Here is an 18,712-nt window from a genome sequence, read left to right on the forward strand (position 1 = left end):
ACTACCAAAATCAAAAATTTTTATCAAAGTTTTATCAAAATCAGGATTTTTAGAATTGATATTATCTAATTGACAGTGCATGTTCAAATGTTATCTGTTGTTCCCATAATGTCCCTTACAGCTCTTTTTTCCTTGTCTATGACCATACGTTGCATTTAGCTGTCATGTCTCTTTAGTCTCCTTTAATCTGAAATAGTTCCTTCAGCTTGTTTGGTGTTCCTTGCCCTTGGTATTTTGGGAGTATACACACATTATTTTTAGGATGGCTCTGCTATTTTTGAGATGTAGTTTGAGGAGGGCCACAGAACCCTATTGCCTGAATAGGGCTACCTGGTCAGCACACTCATGCATCTGGGATGCCCAATATCTGGATAACTGCTTTAATTTAAGACACTCTTTCTTGAACACTCCCATTAAGTCATTTATATTATCTTGAGTCAATGCTTTAAAATGTATTATAACACTCTGTTACAAAACAGGCCATGCAGCTATAACAAAGAGACTCAAACATAAGACAAACAGAACTTTGCTTCTCTCTCATATAACTGACCAGGAAAAAGTGTTCCTGCCACGTTCACCACATGGCTTCTCTCTCTGAGTCCAGAGCAGCTGCTCCAGGTCTTGCTCACCCAACCACTGGGAAAGCTCAGAGATGTATGAGCACGAATCTTTTTGGAGGCATGCAGTGGAGATATGGCAGCATCACTTCTGCTTATCTCACACTACCCCAACCTGCAAGAGAGGCTGGGAAATGGAGTCTTTTGTGGGTACACCCGTACTCTGCCATCCTGTTACTGGAAACAGTGAGAATGGTCCTGGTGGACACCTTATAGTTCCTGACCCAGAAGCCATCAACATACATTAACATTTCCTCATTAGTGGCCTCTCATGTAATGAGTCCCACAGTCAAAGGCATAATGCATTGGGAATGAGGAATTTAGTGAAAAGTCCAATTTATGGAATATCTGCACAGGCAATGCATCCCTAAATGGGAAACTGCAATGGCAGTTGCTGAGATGAGGCACCTCCTGAAGATCCATTAGATGTCTGGAAAAAAATGAAGTTGGTCAAGCCTCTCAACCCCACTTCTTACCAAGCACTCTCCTCTGCACATTGTACTCCAATGATACAGAAACACTTGTGAGTTTTCCCCTGCATGACTGTTGTTTCTTGCTTCTTCCAGCTTGGATCTCACTTGTACATGTGCCTGGAATGTCCTTCTCACCCCTACTGCTCTCCAACTGGGAACTACCAACTCACCTCTGGTGTTTATTCAAATCTCACCTTCTCTGAGAAAGTGCTCTTGAGTCCTGGGATATGACAGGCACTCCCAGACAGCTTATGCTGACAGCATTTAGTGTCCCAAAGTATTTACACATCTGTCTCAACATACTGGACTCTAAGCTTCTTGAGGCAGAGACTGTGCCTTACTAGTTTTGTAGCCACAGTGCTCCATGGTTCAGAAATATAGGCACGTGTTACATACTTTTCTAACATTTCGAAGAATGACAGCTAGGAGAAAAGCCATAAGCTCAAAAGAAGGCATTTATTCTAGGTGATAAGGATGGTCAGCTTGAGAATCATTGATGGCCAAGGAAAGGAAGACAATTAAGAGGGGGAGACTGTAGAAAAGGAAGACAGAAGAATTGAGTCAAGAAAATAGGAGACAAGGCTGGGTGCAGTGGCTATGCTTGTAATCCCAGCACTTTGGGAGGTCGAGGTGGGCAGACCACTTGAGGTCAGGAGTTCGGGATCAGCCTGGGAAACATGGCGTAACCCCATCTCTACTAAAAATACAAAAATTAACCAGGCATGGTGGCACCCGCCTGTAAGCCCAGTTATTCAGGAGACTGAGGCAGGAGAATCGCTTGAACCCAGGAGGTGGGGGTTGCAGTAAGCTGTGATTGCACCACTACACTTCAGCCTGGACTAGAGAGAGAGACTGTGAGAAAGAAAGAAAGAATGAAAGAAAGAAAGAAAGAAAGAAAGAAAGAAAGAAAGAAAGAAAGAAGGAAGGAAGGAAGGAAGGAAGGAAGGAAGGAAGGAAGGAAGGAAGGAAGGAAGGGAAGGAAGGAAGGAAGGAAAGAAAGAAAGAGGGAGGGAGGGAGGGAAGGAAGGAAAGAAAGAAAGAAAGAAAAGAAAGAAAGAGAAGAAAGAAAGAGAGAGAAAGAAAGAAAAAGAAAGAAAGAAAGAGAAGAGAGAAAGAAAGAAGAAAAGAAAGAAAGAAGAAAGAAAGAAAATAGAACACAATAGGAATAAGAACAGCAGTCTCGTCAGAGAAAAATGTCCAGACTTAAAAATAAAATTTAAGGAAGATACAAGTATTACTGGCGGAAGTTAAGGAGAAATGATGGAGTAGAGAGAAGGTAAATTGAAGTTGCTGCTCATATATATATACACACGTATATCAAGAAGTCATGTACCAAATTCTCTTCAAATTCATGTGCGTATGTTCAAAATCAGATTTTAAGTTTGACTGTCCACAAAATACACTTTAAACAAGGTAAAGTCTGTCCTTAATTTGAGGCCAAAATTCTCTTTAACATCAAATTTTGTTGGGAAAATTGGCCTCCTGTTTCTGGCAAAATCTAACAACTTGGTCATAGTTATTTTACAGTAACTAGCATAATATTAGAAAATAGATTGAAGAGGAGAGTGAAGGGAAAGGCTTGATAAATGCATTTGTCTCTAATAAAGTAGGATGAGGTTCAGATATTTTCTTCAGATGGCTTTTAAAATAATTTTTAAGAAAACTATGATGTTCAATAATGATAAATATCAACATCATGGTCTCACTTGGATACCTGACTCACAGTGAGCAGAAAGAAGCTTTTCTCTGTCATCTCTCCCTCCCCTGTAGCCCCTCCTTTCACTCTCACCCAGGGGCAGGCCTTTGGCACAGGCTCTCCTGAAGACATACTGCCTGACACCAGTGCCTTCTACTGAGTCCAGTGCAGGCTTGCTTTACCTCGGCTTCCCTCACTAGCCTCAGGACACCAAGATTCACTGCTGCCAGGGTCACCCTCATGCCTTTGATAAAAATCAGCCACCTCGAATCATCAGGTTGGTGACGGTTAAACGATACGATTCTTATGAGGTGCACTCTAGGAAGGGGACTGGAAGAGACTTTCATGGGATTTTCTTTTCTAATAATTCAGGTGATACTTCAAACTTTCTGAATATCAGAGTTTCCACTCCCCACCCGACAAAGGCAATGGAGTGTGGCCTTTTTAGAGTATAACTATGGCTGACAACAATGCAAAATAATGCAGTAATGATAGCTGATATTTACTGAACGCCTACTACAGGCCAAGCATTAGTATTTCTGGTCGTATTTACAATAATCTTGTGAGCTACACCAGTCTCCCATTGCCTAGATGAACTGAATTTCCATAATAGAAAAAAATGGTTAAAAGGTAAGTATTGTAGCAGCAGAACTCCAGATGCGACGTTAGGCACTGCCTCCCTCCCAGCATTTCTGGGGAAGAAGGTATTTGCTATGTTCCTCAAGCCCCATAGAACAGCAACCTGGATCAATCCACACCTGAAGTCCACCTGCCTGCTGCTCTCCCTGCCTGTAGGCATCCACTTGCCAATTCTTTTTGTCATAAGAACTGCAGCTGTCACTAAAATTTATACATATTATTCAATTATTTTACTAAGAGAACTTAATAAAAATAAATGAGAACCTTATAAAAATAAATACATCGCAGCACTAGTCATAATAACTGTGATGTGGGAACAGTCTAAATGTCCAATTATAGAAAAATGGAGAAAACAATATGACACACACACACAGAGTGAAATATTATTCAGCCTTAAGAAGCGTCTGCTGTGCGACACCATGCCTTCAGAACCCTGTATTGCACCCTGAAGAATCTTTTAAGAGGGTAGCCCTCATGTTAAGTGTTCTTACCATAATAAAATAAATCAGTGCAAAATATGCCTTTTTTAGTAAAAGCAGAGAATGTTCCATAAAATAGGTATGATATTAAAACATATGCCCTCAAACCTGAAAACTGGTTTGTGCTTTTAGTCTCTGCGTGCCCACACACATGCACGCACATGCAGATGATCTGCCTTCAACAACATGTTACAGTTACTCATTTTAATATTTACATATTCTTCGGTGTTCTTGCAGCATACAGAAAGAATATCTTTTCTATAATGAGGCAAACTGAGGGGAGGCAGGTTGCTTTTCAGCTCAATGTATATTCCTTGGCACCAATGCAAGATTCAGCCTGTAAGTACTCCCTGACACTTGACATTTCATAGCAGACCTTGCTATTACACTGCCGTTTTCAAAGCTCTTATCTATAACAGGTGGTCTTGCTACTCTTTTGATACTTGCTATTACACTGCAGTTTTTAAAGCTCTTATCTATAACAGGTGGTCTTGCTACTCTTTTGATAGTATTTTATAGTTTATTTTTGGATAAATGTAAAGCATGCTTCTCAATCCTTCCTCTTCCCTATCTAAGGAATGCTAGACTGAATTCCCTTTAAAAAACAAAAAAAAACTTTTTTCTCTTCTTTGGGTCTCTACCTACCCTAGTCTCACCACAAGAATTACAGCAATAAAATAATAATTTTTTAAATGTATCAACCAAAATGGCTGCTTTCCCAAAACTCAAAAAGAACTGTGGTGTGTGGGTAGCCTATGCTATTCTCTCTATTAACCATGCAGTCAAGGACTAAATACGACTGGTTTCTCAGAAATCTCTTTGCTTGTCAGTATCATGGTAATGATTCAAGAACAGTTAGTCTAAACGCCTCAGACTTTTCTAAACACATAGCTGATGCCATGTTCTTTTCCATTTTATGAGCTGCTGTTGACATTGAGATTTTCCACATCCTCAGAGCCGTTATGTTGGAAGGACTGGCTATTTTAGTCAGTATGAGCTGCTCTGACAAAAACGTGCCTAGAACATCCTCTGGTGGCGATAGTGGGAATCATCGTTTTTGGACTTAACTAAAGGTTCCTTGTTCAGCCCCATTCTGCAGGACTGACACAAGGAAACATTCCCATGACTGACACTTCCGGAAAACACACGCAGCCTAGAGAAACAGCCTACTTTGAAGACGTTACCACAACCCTGCCACATAACTGGGCGTTCTGCTGCGGAAGCTCTTAACACAGGATGGCACTGTCTCCCCACAAGACTTGCTTCCCACTTTTTCCACCACTGGTGTAAATCTGGAAGTGAAAAGTAAAGAGAACTTACAAGTCTGCTTCTGAAAGACAAAGTCTCACATGATACCTCTTTGCCAATTTCCACAAACACAGATTATTAACGTGTTGCTTGGATTTCTTTGTCATGAAAATTAAAGTTTCATGAAAGCTGTTCGATTGTGACAGTTTGAGGCAAAAGCTGAAAGATGACATTTTCTTTTCTTTTTTTTTTTTTCATTTTTCTTTTCTTTTTTTTTGAGATGGAGTCTTGCTCTGTCACCCAGGATGGAGTGCAGTGGTGGGATCTTGGCTCACTGCACTGCAACCTCCACCTCCAGGGTTTAAGCGATTCTCCTGCCTCAGCCTCCTGTGTAGCTGGTAGTACAGACACACGCCACCATGCTCAGCTAATTTTTGTATTTTTTAGTAGAGACCATGTTTCACCATGTTGGCCAGGGTGGTCTTGATTTCCTGGCCTCGTGATCCACCCACCTCGGCCTCCAAAAAGGTGACATTTTCTAACTGATGTTTGTGGTCCTCAGTGCTTTGCTTCAAAACTGCAAACTCCATAAAGACCCTTTTTTGTCCCTCCCCCCTTCGGACGGTAAATTATACAAATCAGTAAACAATGACAGCTTTCTGGAGTGGGAAGAGTAAGGTGTCAATTCTGAATTAATTAAGCTTATGTGGCAATCAAAACTGGCAAATTGGGTGAGAAGCAATATCCATTTAAACCTGTGACATGAGCCACTGAGAACATCCTGCCTCCTGATACAGGCCACGTGTTCTTTGTGTTTTATTACACATCACAGAATGAATTAGATCTAATGAGGCTGGCTTGTGTGGCTAATTTCTTTAATGATTTTGATTAATGTAAAGTTAAAAGATGTGACACATGACTGTCTGCAGAATATGATGCTAATGACATTTGATGGGTCAACTGGCTCCCAGAGACATCATCATCCACAGGAATTACTGCTGTGTAAATATTTCCTTTGCAAATTCTTTAGGATGTAAAGAAGGTTAATGCGAACGTATTTTTCTGATTCATGGGCTAGACCCCTAAACTTAAGGCAACAATTGGTTGAAAGTAACAATACTGTGATAAAGACGGAAGTATCCGTTGCTCTCTCTGGAACAAAATAGATTCGCTGACAGCATTTCTGAGACAACGCATCACTCTCCACCACTTGCCACTATTACTGATGGGGCCTTCAATTTCAAGAAACAAAAGCTGAACTCTGGCTAGAAGAAGCCTAGAGGAATCTATTAGAAAAATCTGGAAAATATCTCAGTTCTGGAGGGAAGACTGTAGAACCCAGCTTGGAAAAGTCAAGAAGCAGCTACTCAGATCCTTGCTCAAGACGGCGGACAGAGATTGAGGGATCCCTCTGGCTTCCCTCACAGCAGAGCAGGCACTCGAATTTACCATCCCACTCAGACTGGGCACAGTGGAGAAGTATTTCTCCAAAAAGAAACTGGATAGAGAAGGGGTAACGTGGCGCAGCAGCTCGAGTCTGTAATTCCAGCACTTTGGGAGGCCAAAGAGGGTGGATCATGGAGTTAGGAGTTCAAAACCAGCCTGACGAACATGGTGAAACTTCATCTCTACTAAAAATACAAAAATTAGCCAGGTATGGTGTTGGGCGCCTATAATCCCAGCTACTCAGGAGGCTGAGGCAGGAAAATTGCTTGAACCCAGAAGGTGGAGGTTACAGCGGAGATGGTGCCACTGCACTCCAGCCTGAGCAACAGATCGAGATTCCATCTCAAAAAAAAAAAAAAAAAGAGGGAGAAGGAATAATGCATGCTGGGTGACCAGAAAGAGTGAAACTGCCCGTTACTCAAGCCATAGTCACCCGTCTGCCTTAGCGTGCATTTCTTCAGCTGGTCCTGGATATGAAGCACTGTAAGCTATATACCATGTAACTCCACTTGAAATCCTTTCTGTGTACACTTTAAATATCTTGGCTTTCTTGTAGATTTTCAAAATTGTAATTTTGTTGTTAATCCTAAGGCGCCACAAGTTTTCTGAGAAACCAACGGATAAAATTTTCATCTGAGGCTTGCTTCACAATTTGGGGTTGCAGGCAAAAGCGGAGAAACCAGAAATGACAACTCTCTTGTTTGACAAAAACAGTCAAAAGTCACTGCTGACTCATGCACTAGAACCGGGAAAGTGGTAGGGCCCAAGGTCCTATCCAAGAGAGTTGGAGTTCATGGAAGGGTTCCCATCCACCAGAGAGCCAGAGCACAACACCAGAACCAATGCTAGGGACGGAGCTCGCACAGAGAGCTTTGAGTAAGACTCACCTCAAACACCAGATACTGAGACCCAGAGCAGGACCCTAAGGCTAGTGCAACCCTGTTGGGAGGAACTGGATTTGAATACACTCCCTAATGTGGCCTGTTGTGGCCATACAGGACCGCACAGAGCTGAGCTTACAGAAGACAATTCCTCAGTTTAATGGCTGCAAAGCACTACATTTGCAAAGTAATAATTTCTATGTGTGATGGCATCTCCAGAAGGCAGGTGACCTTCAAAATGGTGCTATTATCCTGCTATTCACAGTCATGTAGCCCAGATTAATGAAGTCAGAAAAAAATACAGCCACAGTATCTATTCAGTCTTGTTCTCCCTACCCAATTCTCCAAGGAATAAGAAAAACATTTGAGTTCACTGAGGGAATAGAGGGAATGGGATCTCATAATTTCCTAGCAAGAAAGAGGTGGAAAGTGCAAAGCAAACTGTTCACTTGTTACTAGGTTGGGATGAATTAAGTAACCTTACCATGTTTTTCTGTATTATCTTTATTGTTATTATTTAAATAACCATAAATAATATTTATCAGGGCCATTATACATTTAATCCAAACATTGCCTAACAAAGATTATTATGTGCACCTCAGAAAAATGACCCTCAAGGGTGGGGAGAAGGGTGGAAATGTGATGAAAAGCAAAGCGATTACAGAGGTCTGTCCTGGAATATGCTCGCATGGAAAATATTAGGAAAGAATCTGGAAAACTAATTGCATTCATTCCTAGTGAGCAGAAACTATGCTGGGTGTTTTCAGTATCACTTATCATAATTTATCATTAGGAGTGACAGTAACACAAATAGTGATGGTTACACTTTATTTCAATCTAATTAGCTGATGTTTTCCTAATTCAGATTATGAAATATGTATGTCCTCTAAACTTAAATAGGATTATAAGAATGTAGAAATGAAGTCACATGATTCCTGCCCTCAAGGAGATAATTATCTATTCTACAGATATATCCTCACTACAAGGCTGAGTGTAAGCAGGCGATAACCTCAAATATTAAACGAACAAAAAGAAGACCATCTACATGGAATATGACACCCTCAGAAACATGGAACATGAAACAGCTTCTCCAAGACTTCTTATTTGGTAGGAAAACTTTTCTAACAGAGAACTTCATGTATTCATTCTTATTCTCCCTTACATATTATGAATGAAACAGTACCCTTCATACAAGTAGACTTCAAACTTCACTTTGCATAAGGGCAATCTAAAAGATGGTAAACATGCAGTTGCCACCCCAATTCCTAAGCATCTGATTCAAGGGGTCTATAATTTTAATATGTACTCAAGGTGAATGGTGAGTTTGACCTGGGTCCTTGGACCATTCTTTGAGAAATATCATTTAGACATTGTTACTGTTCAATGTCCTTCAAATATTTTACCCATTAAAACTGCTAAAGTGAGGTTATTAGGTTTTGGTAAAATCTCGTTAAATACTTTAAAAAGATACTGCCCTCCCTCTAGAAGGTATCTACTCACTATCTCTCTCTGGTAAAACCATGCTAACTTTGCTTACTTTTTAGGCTAGGTATGAATATGGCCACATTTCACTAAGGCTAACGAAGAATTCTGAGATGAGCTTAGAAGAGAGAAAGTCACACACCTTAAGATATCATTTGCCCACAAATCATACTTTGAGAAGTGGACATGTTTAATATCACAGGATTTAAGAGGGACAGACATAGACATTTTTACTTCTTTGCATTTCATTTCACATTTTATGTGCTACTTTAACACTGTATCAGAAAAAGTTATCAGGTTTATATGATCATTGAGTTGTTCTTAATAAACTCATGCTGCCTATATCTCAATTCATTTGACTGTAGAATTCTGAATAGACTATAAAAACAAATTCTAGAATTAATGAACTAAAAAAGTATCATTAATTGAAGTACAAGCATTTATTTCAATTAAAGAATGTCACAATATTTAGTTTACATCTCACAGCTACCATCATAAATCTAATCAATGGCATAATTTATACTGAAGAGCAATTTGAATAATTTAATACACTGTATTTAATGCTGGTCATTAGATGTAATTGCAAATGTATACTATTATAAATGCAATATGTGCTGTAACATTGTTTATTCTGTTTATCTCCTGTCTTATTATTAATATTTCTGTTTATGAACAAAATATAGGAAACTATTCCTTTCTTATCAAATAGCCTCAGAGAAACTTTAACCAGTTAAGCCCCCTAGTCAAAATCGATCTTTGGTAAATAAACTCATAAAAGCAACAGACTTTATAAATATTTAACATGCAATTACTCAGGATTATTAAATAAACGCTATTGTCTGTATTTCAATTTCTCCTTTTGCCCCATCAGCTTTTGTTACAGTTTTAGTCAATTTCTAAGAAAGAAAAGTAAAAAGCAAATACATAATTGTAAATCTATGATTTACCTCGCACAGCCTATTTCAAACACTTCCTTCTTCTCGTAATGAAGGTGAAGGTTAATATCATCAGGAGCCATCGTGACAGCATGCACTTTTGATATGATATGGTGAGAATGGCACTTCATCTCTCTGATCTTCTACAAACCACAAGCCCATGCAAACCATAAGGAAAACATTAGACAAAGTCAAATTGACGGACATTATATGAAACACCTGACCAGTACTCTTCAAAACTGTCAAGGTCTCTAAAAATAAGGAAAATCTGTTCTCTAACTCTCATCTGAAGACTCTTCCAGAAGAGGTCTGGTTACAGATAGAATAACGAATGCTTTGGTTGGAAGGAATTATTGTGCAAGCAATTTTGCAGAGCTAAATGATCCAGAAGAGAGGCTACAAAAAAATATGGCTATATGAGTATAAGGCACAGCTATTTTCTGTTTAGTTAATACAGAAAATTTAGATACATTGATGCTTCTGTATTATTTCTTAAAACATTTACCAAATGCCTACTGGGTGCAAGACACTTTACTAGTTGATATGCTGAATACAAAGGTATACATTATTCAATCAAGCAGGATAGGAATAGGTACATGTTGGAACTTGAAGCAATCCCAGCAGTTATACAGTTTTTAGCCTTTCTATTTTTGCCTGAAAGTCTTCAATGGCTTATTCAGAAAAGACAGACTCAGAAGGTGTAAAGAATTTTGTCTCAGAGGCATGGTATCCAGACTGCTGATGAGGAATGTGACAGCATCAAAAACAACATTGAAGAAGAGGAAAAAAGAGGTTGGCTCAGCTGGACCTGTGACTTTCAGAATGCTGAGTTACCCCCGATTTGCAAAGCTTTAATTGTAGTTTGGGGCCTACAAAGTTCCCAACAGTTCTCAAACATTACTACCAACATGAAACCCCAGATGTTGGAGTTGTTGGACAACAATTTTAAAGCACCTACCGTGAACATGCTTGAAGAGACATAAGGTAATCTGTTTGTAATAAAATAAGAGATAGAGAATCTCAGAACAAAAAGAGAAACTATGAAGAAGAACGAAACGCACATTTTACAAATGAAAATAGAATTCCAGAACTAGAAAGTGTACTGAATTAGCTAAATAGCAGAATGAAAACAATAAAAACCATCCAGTCTGAAGAAAAGAAAGAAAAAGAGGTTTTTTTTTAAATAATAATTAAGAAAGCCTTAGAACTTGTGAGACAATTTCAAAATGTCCAACACTTAGGTAAATGGAGTCCCAGATGAAGAGGACTAAGATAATGAAGAAGAAAATAATTGAAGAAATAATGACAGAAACCTCTCAAATTGGGTGGAAGATATATATTGACAGATTTACAGATTCAACAACTTCAACAATCTACAAACGGGGTAAATTTGGAGAAACTGATGCCTAACCACATTATAATCACATTGGTTTTAAAAAAAAGACAAAAATTTAATTATGAAAATAACCAGAGAAAAAGATACAGAGGAACAATAATTTGGAAAATGACATACTTTTATGAGAAATCATGGAGGCTCAAGTCTGTGGAACATCTGTTAAGTGCTGACCAAAAGAAAGATTTTTTAAAAACCTGTCAATGCATAAGTATATATTCAATGATAATAACCTTCAAGAATGAAGGTGCATTTAAAACATATTCATATAAAGAAAAACTAAGAATTCGCACCACCAATCCTGCAGTACAAAATATGCTAAAGGAGATTCTTTCTGATGAAGGGAAATGATATCAGGGAAATACAGATCTTGAGGAATTGAAAAGAACACCGAAAATGTGATAGAAATGTCTAAGTACACACAAAAGATTAGTTCTTTTTATTTAAAAATTGCAACACCATTTGAAGCACAATTGTAATATTGTAATGGAAAATTTATAATATAACACAACTATAATGTGAAGAACAATAGATGTAAATGAACATATATATAGTGAAGGTCTTACATTTTATGAGTGGTAAAATATTATAATATGAAAAGTTTCATATTTTAATTCTTAGAACAATTATTTTAAAATAATGCCACAAGGTATAACTAAAAAGTCAATAGATAAAAGGGAATTTCAAAACACATTCGACTATTGAAAAAGAAGTCAATAAGATTGAAACAAAGGAAGAAAAACCAGAGGGAACAAACTGAAAACAGATATGGTCGTATCAATACTTACATTAAAGGTCAATGGAATAAACACTCCAGGGGTCAGGGAGAAGACCTTACAAGCTTCCAGAAACGGAGAAAAAAAGTCATGCCATGAAGGATCAGAATGACATCAGACTTCTCAAAAACAACACTGGAGGCTGTGAAACATGGAATGTTGTCTCCAAACTTCTTTTTAGAAAATAGTTATTTTTTACCTAGAATTTTACACAAAAATCCCAAACTATTGATCAGATATGAAGGTAGAATACAGATGTTTTCAGATATGCAAAACTTAAGAAATACTTCTCATGAAGCCTTTCTCAGGACTGTCCTGGAAGATATGCTCATTCAAAAACAGAAAGAAAGCCAAGAGAAAGAGAAATGTAGCAGGAAAGAAACAAGGGGTCCAATATAGCAACGGAGAAAAGGCAAAGGCCAGGACAACAAGCAAAGGAGGCAGAGTATGTAACAGATGGTTTCTGAAGATTCCTCTTGAGGAAGGTGACAATAGTAAAGTTATTGATGAATGAAGGGTTTTAGACAACTGACAATTCAAGGTTGAATCAGTGATAAGTACATAAAAAATAAGAAAACAAAACAAAAAGCAATTATCCCTTCAGGGGTGAGAAGGAAGTTGCATAAGAAGGAATAGTAATGTTTGTGCAATATAAGACTCAACTGCCATTATCTTTGACGTATTTGAAGTATTTAGAAACATTGACTATTGGCACAACTGAAATTCCAATATACTAGTATTAAGAGTATGAGAAGGTACTTACTGAGTAGTGACAAGAAGTAGTAGTAATAGAGAGCTAAATCCTAACTTTTTCAAGGGGGGTGATTATTACAAATTGCTAAAAACCTTTTTTAAAAAGCACCCACATACATGCAGACACAGAGGTAAGTATAAATGAAAGTAAGGTGACCATGGCCTCAAAAATGGCTGAGAATTAATGTAGGGAACCAGCATTACCAGGGATTTATCGGCTTTTTTAGTAGTAAAAAACAAAATTGATATAAAAGTGATTAAGGCATAAGAAATTATAAAATTCCTGAACCATAACTTATAAGCTTTTGAACATTTCTTTACCTTCATTTGAAAATTAAGATAATTATTTAAGTTAAAACATGTAGGTGACCAGTAATGATATATTGCCATTATATATTATAATACTTTAATATATGATAAATAATTTATCAGTATGCAGGTAGGACACACTGACTTATTCATTCTTGCGGTATGCTCTATGTCACCTACTAATATATATGTTGATGTAAATAAATATTGAGCAATGGTGAAATATAAAAAAGTCTGAGAACATGTCACAGTTAAGAGGAGGCTAAAAAAATTTAATGAGTAAATGTCACTTGATATCCTGAATGAAATTCTGGAACCAAAAAAAAACACCGGAAAAATTATTAAAATGTAATTAAGCATGAACTTCCATTAATAATAATGTAGTATTGATATTGGTTCATTTATTGTGACTAAGGTACCACAGTAATGAAAAATGTTAACAATAGAACCTGGGTGATGGGGTGTATGGGACTCTCTTTACTACTTTTACAACTTTTCTGTAAATCAAGCACTATTTTAAAATGAAAAGATTATTTCAAGTTGAAAAAATAATAATATTAAGTGATAATCTGGGAGAAAATCTTTGTAACATAATAGGCAAATGATTCGTGTCCAGAATGTAGCCTACAAATTAATTAGAAAAGCGTTCAGAAAAAAATAGAAAAGTGAGAAAAGCACCTGGACAGGCTGACATAAATACAGATATCCAATAAACTTGAAATTATAGTAAGCCTCGGTAGTGATCAAGGAAACAATATTAAATGACTGCCTTCTATTCATCATGTTAGCAAATGTAAATTGACTACATTGAGGTCAAAATTACAGAAACTACACTGCTGGTAGAGCTGTCAATTATCACAGCCTCTTTGGAAAGCAATTTGACAGTATATATTAAAATTATAAATGCTTATACTCTCAGACCCAGAAATTCATAATATTAGTATCATTATTTACTTTCCATGCACAGTAGCATGAAGGCAGGTTCAGAAACGTCCACTGTTGCTTGTTTGTAGTGGCAAAAACATTAAAACTATGCACACATTCGTGAATAGAGCAATCGTTACACAAAATAACCTATATGATAGTATCTGTATACTATATGTATTATACATGGAATGTTACAGTTTTTAAAATGAGGCAGATCTATATAAGCTAACAGATATCTAAGAGTTTGATGAAGGGGTGAAAAAGCAAGCTACAAATCAACAAGTTTATGGTGACGCTTTAAAAAATAAAGAGAAAAAAATAGATAGGATATAAGTCAGAAGGAAAACAAAGGACTAATATTATTCCTTCCACATAGAGAAGGAATTTGGCTCTTTAAAAATACTACCTTGTGTTTCTAGTGCATTGCTGTAGATATCATAATAAAATCCAAGTCCATTGATGAGGATCTTTTGTATCTATATAGTCCTATAATAGTTTCCCTAAAGTACTCAGAGTTTCAAGTCTGTGAGTCATAGAATCTGTAGGTAAGGACCAGATCATGAACCCAGGTATTGAGTCTGTCATGGTGTTGAGACTCAGCTGCCTGACCTAGCATCTGGGATCCAGACCCAAGGCTCTAGGTCCTGCTCTAGCTGAAAATTTGACCTTTGGGAGTCAAAGAGCTTCCAAGGCATAATGAAGTATAACCACAGCCCCCTGGATAGATGGCTTAGACAGCTACCTTGTTCTTTCATTCCTCCTCCTCTTTATACCCCTGTGACCTTTCCAGGGATTCTTGTTTCGTGAAAAGACAAAAATGAGTTTAAATAAAAACTTTACAGAAGACAAAATCTCTTTAAATTTTTGAGAACACTGATAAAAATAATATGTCTATTTCTGTTTCCAAAAAACATCGAAATGAGAAGTTACCACTCTATTCTACCAACAAGAAAATACAATCAGAGGAAAGCTAAATTACTTTCTCCACAAAGTAGGCCAAAATACAGGGTTTTAGATGTATGCATGAAGGAAAAAACATTTCTGCATCTACTCTCTCGTTTTTGTTTTATTTTGTTTCAATATAGAGTTATTATGAGGAGAAGCTAATATGATAAAGAGGTATGGAGTAGACTATATATATATATATATTCTGCTCTTATATTTAAAGCTTGGGTATGATTTTGTTCCCTGTGGGAAAAAGAGATATATCTGATGATCCATTTATAAAAACACAATTTTTGTTCTTGTGTTTCAAAAGAAATAAATTTTAAGTGAACTGATATTATATACTACTTATTTGTGTAATATGATATTTCTAATTCTGGAAGCACTTGGAAAAATAGCATAATTCAAACGCTCTTTTTCCCCAAAGGAATGATATTACAATCAGAAGGATAACTATAAAATGCTCATGGCTAAATGCAATCAGGCTCAAGAAAGAGTTAGAATAGAATAGGATGCTAGACTGGCAAGAAATGGGAGTGAGAAGGAAAAAGGAATTTTTATGATTTACTTCCATTAGGCTTTATCTTTTTATTGGAATGAATATTGAATTCAAGAAGGCACAATTATCAGCAGCTCTTAGGAAAGGTATGAGTTCAATGCTTGATGATTAATAAACCTAAATTATTTCTAAGTAACTTCCGAAAGATATTTCTTTTATCTACTTCTTTCCATGGTATCAGGCAGGCAGGTATTGAAGATATTCTCTAGGGGACTACATCACTGTGATCAAAATCTCTTTAATTTTATAAGATACTATCCATATAACCAGGACAAATTACAGAGTAATATTGGTATGACTGTGTTTTGCAAAATTACTATTACTGTCACATTAGTTTCACTGCCAATTATCTTCTAAAGCAGTAAGAACAAATAAAAATCACATATAAACTTTTTTTTTCTTTTAGACAGAATATTGCTCTGTCACCAGGTTAGGTACCAGGCTGGAGTGCAGTGGCGCAATCTCAGCTCACCGAAACCTCCATCTCCCAGGTTCAAGCAATTCTCCTGCCTCGGCCTCCTGAGTAGCTGGGACTACAGGCACGCACCACCATGCCCAGGTAATTTTTGTATTTTTTTAGTAGGGACAGGGTTTCACTATGTTGACCAGGATCGTTTTAATCTCTTGACCTCATGATCTGCCCGCCTTGGCCTCCCAAAGTGCTGGGATTACAGGTGTGAGCCACTGCGCCCAGCCATAAATATTTTTTTAAAACAAAAACATTGTTTTTAAGTTCAGACATGTAGACATATTTACTAATTAAAACAAAAAGCCCTGTAACTCAGAATGTTAATTATGGAATGTTTTTAAAGTGTTTGCAGTATACAACAAGGAGCTTAAAAGAGAAACTAGAATGTTAATTAAATCCATTTTAATCAAATATGCAAAAAACAGAAATATTAATGTCTTATTTTAAGGTAGCTATTAGAACAAGTTAGCTTCCCAAGTTATGGAATTTGATGATATAAATAGATTAAGGCAAATCTGCATGTACATTTCTCAACAATACAATGGAATCTCATTCATTTGTAGCTCATTGATCAACTCAGGTTCTACAGTACTTTATACAAGCCATAAAGCTATGCAAGAGAGGATTATATCATCTGGAGTCTCAAATTATTCCTATAATTTCAATATCCAGCAGGGTCAGAGATAACCAAGCACACAAGGAAACAAGATCCTATGAACAAGGATTTAGAGAAATACCAGAAAACAGAAATAAACCCACAGGAACTCTAGATGGTGAAATTATTAGACAACAGACTATGGAACAAATATTATATTTGAGGAAATAAAAACCAAGCTTAAACTTATCAGCCATGAGATAGAAACTGTTAAAAAGTTATATACATGATTTGGAGAATATCCAAATAGAAATTATACAACTAAAACATATAATAACTAATATTAAAAACTCAATGAAAGGGTTTAGCAGATTATACCCAGTTGAAGAAAGAGTTAATGAACCAGAAGATAGGTTAGAAGAAATTAGCTGAATAAAACATGGAGACCCAAAAAGATATAATTTTTTTAATATGGGACATATATGCAGTAAGAAGTTTCCCACATGCTTAGTGAGAAACCCAGAAGGAGAGAAGAAAGAGAGTGAAATAGAGGTGATATTAGGATAAGCAATGGCTATACATTAACGAGAAATGATGAAGGATATCAATTTCCATATTTGTGAAACCTAATGAATACCAAGCAGAAAAAATGTAAAAAGAAATACATACTTATAGTAAAATTGCAGAAAATTTTTTTAAATGTACAATTTTAAAAAGAACCAGTGAATAAAGGGCAAGTTTACTTTAAATGACACATAAAAATAAACAAAGAAAGACTCTCAGCTTGCTTTTATTGGTCTGAAAAGGTCTTCATTTTGCCATTATTTTTGAAAAATACGTTGCTGGGTATAGAGTTTAGCCCAGGTTCTTAAGGGGACAATGCTTTCATCAAGGGACATGACAAGATGTCACTGAAATTTCTACCTAGTCATTCTGGTCTTCTTAAGCCTCTAAACCAACAGATTTTCCTTAAAGTTTTAGTCTGTTGTCCAAAGTGATTGATCCCAATTACCAGACAAAACTGGATTGCTATCATAAAATGGAAGCAAAGAGAACCCTAGTATCCAGGGGACCCTTGGTAATGCCCTTTAGCACTTCCATGCTAATATTCCATAATAGTAGTAAAAATTATTTCAAAATTACAACAAAAAGCCAAATGATGAAGGTCTCATATCTTTCAGGAATGAATGCTTAGTAATCTCCCCCAGATAAACAGCCTAAAGAAACCGAGGTTCTGAATGAAAGCAAGGAAAACACTTAGGATGAGCAGTTGAAGAAGGATGTCACAGATGTTAACTACAACTTCATGATCCATTACAGACATGAGGACTGTATTAGCTTGGCATATTTTCTCTTTGTTATGTGCATATGCTTGTTGGTATAACCTAGCCACCTTCCCTTTTCTCCCCATTTTTATTTCATATACAAATTATTAGAAGTTAACTTCAACCTTTGGGTAACAAAATATTCAATGGGTCTGTGACTGAATTTGAGAATGAATTAATGTGGTCAGCAACTAATACAATGACTATTGGGACTGTGTTTCTCCTTTTTGGGAAATAGCTCCTTACAACTTCCTTACATCTTCAGAGTTCTCTTTGCTTCTTACTATCCAATTCCCCATTACAATGAATAATTCTTTGTATTAAACTTTCCTGTTCAAATTGTGGCGTGGCTTCTCTCTTTTAATTGGACCCTGAGTGAAGTACTCTGCTTTACTTTATTCTTATTTTTCTTGGGGATTTTGTTAATTTTTTGCATCTGAAAATATTTTTTTCTGTATGACTCACTCTTTCTCCTCTTACTCTGAGACTCTTATAAAACATATGTTAGACTGCTTGATATCATACCATAAGTTACAGAGATTTCGTCCCCTTCTTACTTTTTACCTCTATACACTTCATTTGAAATAATTTCTATTACTTTGTCTTCAAGTTTGTTGCTCTTTTGTTCTGTTGTGTTTAATCTGTTAATCTTATTCAGTCTATTTCCCTTTGTGGATGTTGCATTTTTCATCTCTCAATGTTGTATTTGGTTCTTTATCGGGTTTAGCATTTCTCTTATGTCCGTGTTTTCTTTCATATCCTTGA

General features: G+C 36.6%; 1 long non-coding RNA gene across 3 annotated transcripts in view; it reads left to right on the forward strand.

Moving 5' to 3' along the window:
* The window catches only part of LOC118148456 (uncharacterized), an 89,092-nt gene extending 72,892 nt beyond the window's left edge, over window positions 1-16,200 (forward strand). For 2 of the 3 annotated variants that reach the window (XR_013528256.1, XR_004735268.3), the window contains exons 3-4: window positions 8,448-8,586; window positions 9,029-16,200. This is a non-coding gene — a long non-coding RNA (uncharacterized LOC118148456). The remainder of the gene's footprint in view (window positions 1-8,447; window positions 8,587-9,028) is intronic. The other variant, XR_008477040.2, reaches the window with a different exon arrangement.
* The last annotated feature ends 2,512 nt before the right edge of the window (window positions 16,201-18,712 follow it).

This window comes from Callithrix jacchus, chromosome 16 (genome assembly GCF_049354715.1).
Source record: "Callithrix jacchus isolate 240 chromosome 16, calJac240_pri, whole genome shotgun sequence".
In the NCBI taxonomy this organism is placed as follows: Eukaryota; Metazoa; Chordata; class Mammalia; order Primates; family Cebidae; genus Callithrix; species Callithrix jacchus.